Below are 7,123 nucleotides of genomic sequence, written 5' to 3'. Positions count from 1 at the left end.
GAATAGGATGATGTGAGCTCATAGAGTTACACCCCATTCTGTTTTACGTCATCAATGCCTTAGCAACATTCTATATGCAGTGGATCTCCACATGTGCTTTGTGAGGAAGTGTTCACGTCATAGTTTTTGCCATGTCTTCCTCTCTTCCCCCCTGTGTGCCCTCGTGGGCTTTCTCTTGCTGTCCATGTCCTCTCCCTGAGACTTCAGCATCGTTTTTTCCAAATCAAGCATAAACCCTTTTCCAAATGCAATAAAGCATCTCACACAGCTCTAGCAAATGGCCTCCACCAATGATCTGTGGTCAGATTAGCTCTGAAAATCAGTGGCAGTAAGATCTTTTGGGTGAAAAAAATCGTATTGGTCCTAATGTTGCTGGCGTCTACAATACGTTCAGTGGTGGCTTACTTTATATTCATCCTAAGCAAAGTGTCCTTTATGTCTCTGCATATAGAGATATCTTGTGTCTACATGTTTTTCTGTACAATGTGCAAAAGAGAAGGAGATGGACAGGCTTGATCTTGGCCGCTCCCCTTCCTCCACTATTCTCCCGTCCCGGAGCAAACTACTCGCTTAAGGCATTACTGGGCATTGTATTTTGCAAGCCCCACCCCTCTCACCTGACCACCTGGGCTGGCCCATTGTTGTATCGAGCGGCAGGGAAGAGAGGATTCTCTCCATGCGAGCTATGGCTCGGGGATAATTGCTCTTTGTTGCAACCAAACTTGATAAGTATGTTCCTTAGTGGATCAGCTGTGAGCAGCAAAGTATCTGTGATTCACGTGAGCACGTTGTACTATTTCAAATGGAATTTCAACAAGTTCTAGTGGGACATGTTGGCTCGTGGTTCAACCTAGAGAGGGGACGTGGCAGTGCATCGGCTTAGTGGATGCATAGGTCGCACCAATCCTTCTACTGTGACCCTCATGTTACTGTCTTTGGTAGGTAGTGCATATATTTGAATTTAATATTAGGGGCCTATTTCCAACCAATTTAGCTCACTAATTTGTTAATTCAAAGTTGGTCGTATTTTGTGTTTTTAATCCAAATTGAGGTGTAGCATTTTCACAACTTTGTCTGAGTTATTTTGTGTCTCCTAGTTTCTGTGTTGGCTTGAAATACTGGTGATATAGGTTAACGTGTTGGAGGTGGCTAGGCAGGTACCTCCTTCTCCACCATGAAGAGTGTGAGGTGTACCTGTTTTTCAGGACATTTTGGTAGTTTGGAGCGACACCTGGCGCTGTGATATGCAGAAAATAACTGATAGGCTCAGATAAGAGAAAGCAAAAGTGATAAGCATGGCCTGGTATATGATGTCAGGCACTGAGCTCCTCTCGAACCTCCATTCCCCACATTCTTACACCCAAACAGCCCCAACCACTCAACCCATGTATACCTCTTCGGTCCCTGTTCCACTCATTGCCTGCGATCTGCTTTCAGGTATTCATCTCTTTGCATCCTTACAGACACACCCCTAACCCACAAGTGACACAGGGAGGACATGACAGGTGTAGACCCAGCATCCTTACAGATACCCACCTATACTCCCTCCACAAAACACCCAAAAACTGGTGCCAATTGGTAGGTATTAAAAGAAAGCCAGAGGCCTTCATGTTCACAAACACACATTCAGTTTTATTTTCAATAAACGTTTATTAGTTTGAACTTGACATAATGACAAATCTCTCAGTCAGAGATAGTTTACAGTTTGCGTGACCCTGAGCAATTTCTTCTAAGAAGATTTATTGAATGTCCTTCATAGGGGCTCTGGGCAGTCCCTGGCATCTCCGATGGCATGGACAGGCAACTTGAACAAATGGCGCCACTGTTCCATGGTCCAGCAAGCATGACGGACATGGTGCAACCATTCAGGCAGTGCCTGGTGCCACTTATGCATACGGTTAAAGTTAAACTAGCACTAACAAAGCCAATAGATCTGACTTTTGAATTTATGTAAAGCCTTTAGGTGTATAGCACAAATATTTCTTTTACATGTTGTCTCTGTATGATTGTTTGTGTATGTTTATTTGCAATGAGCAGTGTTGGAAATTAGTTTTTTGTGTGTGTCACAGAAGAACTATAAACATGTTTTGTAAATAGCCGGGCCAATAGGCTATTTGTAGTCTATAGATGACAGCAATTTTGAAAGATAGCCACTGGATCTATAGAGTAAAACGAAAGATGGTCCTGGAGGCTAAGAAAAGCCTAGGGTGGAGAGGTAGCTAACAAATGTGCAAACCAGAGGGTCTGCTTGTTCCTTTCTGTCGACAATATCTATTTAGGTATGTACTGCAATATATATATATAGCTTGTTTCTTGGGAACCGCCCTCCACACAATGTGGTTTTTTTACTTTTTTTACTACGTTTTTAAAATAATCAATTGCAGAGATCCAGCTTAACATATAACTGCTGTTTTATTGATTGCTTTTTCTGGAGGAGGAGTGTAAAATTTGCCAAAGAACAATTTATCCAAAGAAATTGTTAATGGGATGCAGATTAGGTGCTCAGAGTTCTCATTTCACATTCTTTTTATTACGAAAGATCTCTTTACTGCAGAAAAATACATTTTTTGTAGCCTGGTCTAATCTTGGGCTTTAGTAATAGGTAGCTGTAACCTCTGGTAATCTCCTTGCTTCCCCTAATCTCTGGGCTCAGGAAGACAGACAGAAACAGACGCAAACAACGATGTAAGTGGCATGTTTACTATCTGTAGTTCCTACTCCTTAACCTTCCCATAGCTACTCAGCTACAAACAGGAGGGTGCTTATGGACTAGAGATGGGACACAGGTTAACCCTGTATTATCTGCAGTCAAAAGGTGCATATTGTCACATCTGTAAACCCTGAGATCTTGGCGAATCAGTGCCCGCTCGCCCTGATATTTTGGTGAATCGATGTCCATGGGCCTAATAGATTTCAGGTTGTATTAATTATCACGATCTATTGTCCTGATGTTCAATCAATCAATCAATCAATCAATCAATAAATCAGATGGCTTATAGAGCGAGACTCCTCACCCCTAAGGGTCTCAATGTTGCCTTGTTTAACAGAGCACCTTTCAAACGAAGCATGCAAAAGGCAAATTGAAGATTAGTTGCTGGAAGCCACGACACATAATCTTGACTGCAAAAAGAGCAACCACAGAGCTAGACATGCTAATCAAAAAGCCACATAGCAGACTTCTATAGCAGGTAGCTTTACAGCAGGCATGATGCATTCATGACAGGTGAGTCATTGTGCCTGCCGCACACATCTGTCTAGAGATGACGAGGTCTACAGGATGGATTTGCGTCCCCTGAGATTTGCAGATCTAAATTGAGCACCTGTGAGTTGAAAAAAAAACCAACATGTGTTTACAGCACTTCGAAACTACAGCAATATATTAGTGCTATGTTAAAAAAGAAGTTAATAATATTAAAGTAATTCTTTCTAAAATCATGAAATTTGACCCACTGAACCTATCAACCCAGATCAGATTTTTTCTTGATTTCTATAGCCCTTATAAAACTCAAGAGAAACTGGCTGCATCTAGTAGTGAAGTGAATGTACTAACCCCTTGGTCATTTAACTGAGGAAGCACCATCGGACAAAAGACGCACCCTGAAGCACCATCAGCGAGTTGGGAATGGCCATTAAGTGGACCATTATCAGACCCGAAGAAATCTAGATTTGGTCGCGTTTGCGCCCGATTCAGGATTACACGTTGTGTGGGGGAAAAAACATATGAAGCGATTGTCGTAGTTCACATTTCGCTACAGAAGACCTGTTAAATGTGAACAGGGGAAACGTTTTCTGAAAGAGGCAAAGCTTGTAGCAGTTGCTGAGCTAACCTCCAGGTATTCATGCTATGCCTTATTCTGAGCAGGCAAACTTGGAATAGGGCGGTAATACTGCACCCTGTATATACCGTAATCTGCGGTGTCCCTACTTTCCTGTTGTTATCACTGGTATTACTTCTAAAAGAAACGCAAGACTAATACTGAGCACCTGAGGATGAAATTATTCAACATAGGAATGGTCTGCAATTAAACGTTGCATAACTACTATTCCAAAAATCGTTACACCGGATATAATTTGGAAAATACCTGTTGTTTGGAGTGAGATGTTTTATTATAAACACCTTCAACAGTGAAACAAGAGTTTTCCAGCAAGAATGCTCCTGACATCCCTTCCCACTAACAAGCCTGTAACATGGGTGCCTAACAGGAAAGAACTTAAATTGCTCGCTCTTCCTTAAAAATATTAGAGACATTTGGCATTCAACGTGTCAGTGCTTTAGTTCCCCTCTAATAACTGTGGACTCAATTCTTCCAAAAAGTTACAAACCTGCAGGCACAGATCTAAGACCTGTAGATTAGTGACTCTCAAAAATTCACAAACGTTTCCAGAAGTACACCTAGAAGCCTGCACCAATTGCTTGTTCCAAGGAGTTCTCCCGGAAACCATTTGTAAATTCATTTTTTTGATTGAACAGATCAGACGTGTACATTTGCTCCTATGAAAATCTGCTGGGCAAGTTCAAATGCACTTGTTAACTTTCTTATTATTTTTTTCTCCACACATAATACATTTCTCTCTGTTGTGAAACTCCATCCCCTAAACGACAATAATTTTGGTGCAGTCCCTTTACCCCTGAGATCCTGGAAAGAAATGTATTGCTGCTCTTTTCAGGAGTACACTTCTAACCGTTTGAAGGATAGAAAAGGGTCTGAGAAGAGTTTGTTGAACACCCACAAAATTATAAGATTGTGGGTATGCAAAAACTCACCGACCACTGCAGCCCTGGATCGCCCAGTTTCCACTTCGGGGAGCAAACTTACTGACACAAAATCTTTGAATGAGTAAACTTTTCCATAGGTGCAAAACCACATTTTGTGAATTGCAAATGGGGTTTTACACTTGTTAAAAAAAATGTCTAGTTGTCCTTGTAAGCTTAGTTTATGCGTTACAATGAGTCTTCTTTCAGGTCCTGTGTGGTCATGAAATGTCCCTACCCATTACAATACCAGACAAAAAGATTTTTATAAATAGTACAGAATATTTCTATTAGATAACTAACCCTTCCGAGACAGCAGGAGCACATAGACCAGTTTTTCTGAAAATACAGTTCGTAGAGAGAACAAGAAGCTCTTTTATGAACCTTCCTCTTGACATTACTGCACACCAACTTCTTAGGAAACACCCAAAGACCCACACTGGTTAAAAAAATGTATTTGAAAAGGCATTCGGCAATTTTTAGCTTGACAAACTGGAAACTGAGAAGATTACAAGTCCAAGAATGCCTTCAAAACAGGTTAAAAATAACCCAAAAAGGGCACAGTCTGAGGTCACCATGGGTCTATTAATAGATATTAATAAACAGTATGCTGGTACAACACTGGTATGGAAGCGCCTTACTGGTTTCTGGCATGGAAAGGAGACCCATACTGATATTTACCAGGCATGTTGATGTGTCATCTTTCTACGTCAGTCTTAACTACAGCCATGATTTCTTGCTCTTGGCAAGTTTCGGCACATTGCCGTGTTTGGATTTGACATCTGGGCTCCTCTTTGGAGGTGGATCACTGGAGTCATTGCTGAAAGAGATTGTGGCCGGGTGAGAGGAGGCATAGCCAATCTTTTCCTGAGACAGACTGCAGGAGTTCTTGAGCACCATCTTCTCCTGGATAGAGTCCTTTAGCTGCGCCAGCAGAGTATTTTGCTCAGGGTACACAACAATAGCATTCTTCTCCTTGCGCTTAAAGTTGCAGCAGCTGGAAAAGGCAGCCAGCAGGATACGGAAGACATATACCCAGCCGAGGTAATGCAATTCAGCAAGGTTCATGACAAAGCACCCCAGGCCCACCCCAAACATAAAGTTGAGGAAGATAGTCTTCTCAGTGGCCCGAGAGATGAAGCAATCTGTTTTTGTTGGACAAGGGTATGTTTCGCAACGAAATAAGTGGGAAACCTCAAAGCCAAAAAGATAATACTGCCCAATCAAGAAGCCAATTTCCATAAATGACCGGAGGACCACGTGCACAATGTAGATGATCAACACTTTGTCAGAGAGGTGGATTGGATCATTCGCTGTTTCACTTGTCAGCCTCTCTTTTAACCTCTCTCCACTCCTTGGTGACAACTTGACATCCAGGTGGTCCTCCGGCTCCTGGTTAAGGCTACCAGTCTCCTGCAGTTGCTCCCTTGTGGCTAGCGTCTGCAAAAGTTCAAGTACATAGGCCCGTTCCAGTTCCATCCTCTCATCTTTTGCGATCTTGTGCAGTACATAGACGATGTAGAAGATGGAAGGGGTTGAGACCAGGACAATTTGAAAAATCCAAAAGCGAAGGTGTGAGACAGGAGCAAAGCTGTCATAGCAGACGTTGTTGCAGCCAGGCTGGAGAGTGTTGCAGGTGAATTTGGACTGCTCATCACCATACACAGCATCACCCACCAAGGTCACAAGAAGGATCCGGAAGATTAGGAGCATAGTCAGCCAAATTTTCCCAATGACTGTTGAGTGGTTCTGGACTTCCGTCAGCAGACGGCCAAGGATCGACCAGTCACCCATCTATGAACCTAAGAATAAAAAGAGAAAGATACTGCTCAAGCAGGTTTCATGAAAACAACTTCTGAATAAGTGGTAACTGCCTAAGAATGTTTGTCTCTGTGTAAAGAGAATCTGCTCCGGTCTCGTATCAGCATGGTTCATTTCATGGGGGGAAATGTTGTCTAGTAGCTAAATTGTCTTCTCTTAAACCTAGAAAGTAGAATTATAAAATAGACTTCCCTTCTCAATCAAATTCAGCATCCTGGACAAAACCCTTCATCTCCCTGTAACTCGCGACTAATATCTGCACAAAGATTTGGAGTACTTGGTAGAAACAGTATTACTATTTGTCATTATTGCTAGAGCATTTCAACAGGAATTCTTCATAGACAATAAGGGGCATATGTATCAAAGACTGTTGTTGCGATTCCCAAATAGCGAGTATTAGCGAATCGCTATTTGAGAATCGCAAGACAAGATGTAAATAATTTGCAAATATTTTGCGATTCCTTAGCATTTCTTAATTGCGGCTCACAAATTGCCAGTCGCAATTAAGGAATGTCTTCCCATTAATTCCTATGGGCCTAGAGGAATTAA

The 7,123-nt window shown here is 42.0% G+C and overlaps 1 pseudogene; it reads right to left on the bottom strand.

Moving 5' to 3' along the window:
• Positions 1-5,473: 5,473 nt before the first annotated feature.
• Positions 5,474-6,547, bottom strand: LOC147730320 (gap junction delta-2 protein pseudogene; annotated as a pseudogene).
• Positions 6,548-7,123: the final 576 nt, after the last annotated feature.

Source organism: Lissotriton vulgaris, chromosome 2_1 (assembly GCF_964263255.1).
Source record: "Lissotriton vulgaris chromosome 2_1, aLisVul1.2, whole genome shotgun sequence".
Lineage (NCBI taxonomy): Eukaryota > Metazoa > Chordata > Amphibia > Caudata > Salamandridae > Lissotriton > Lissotriton vulgaris.
This window is presented reverse-complemented; position numbering and strand designations above follow the sequence as displayed.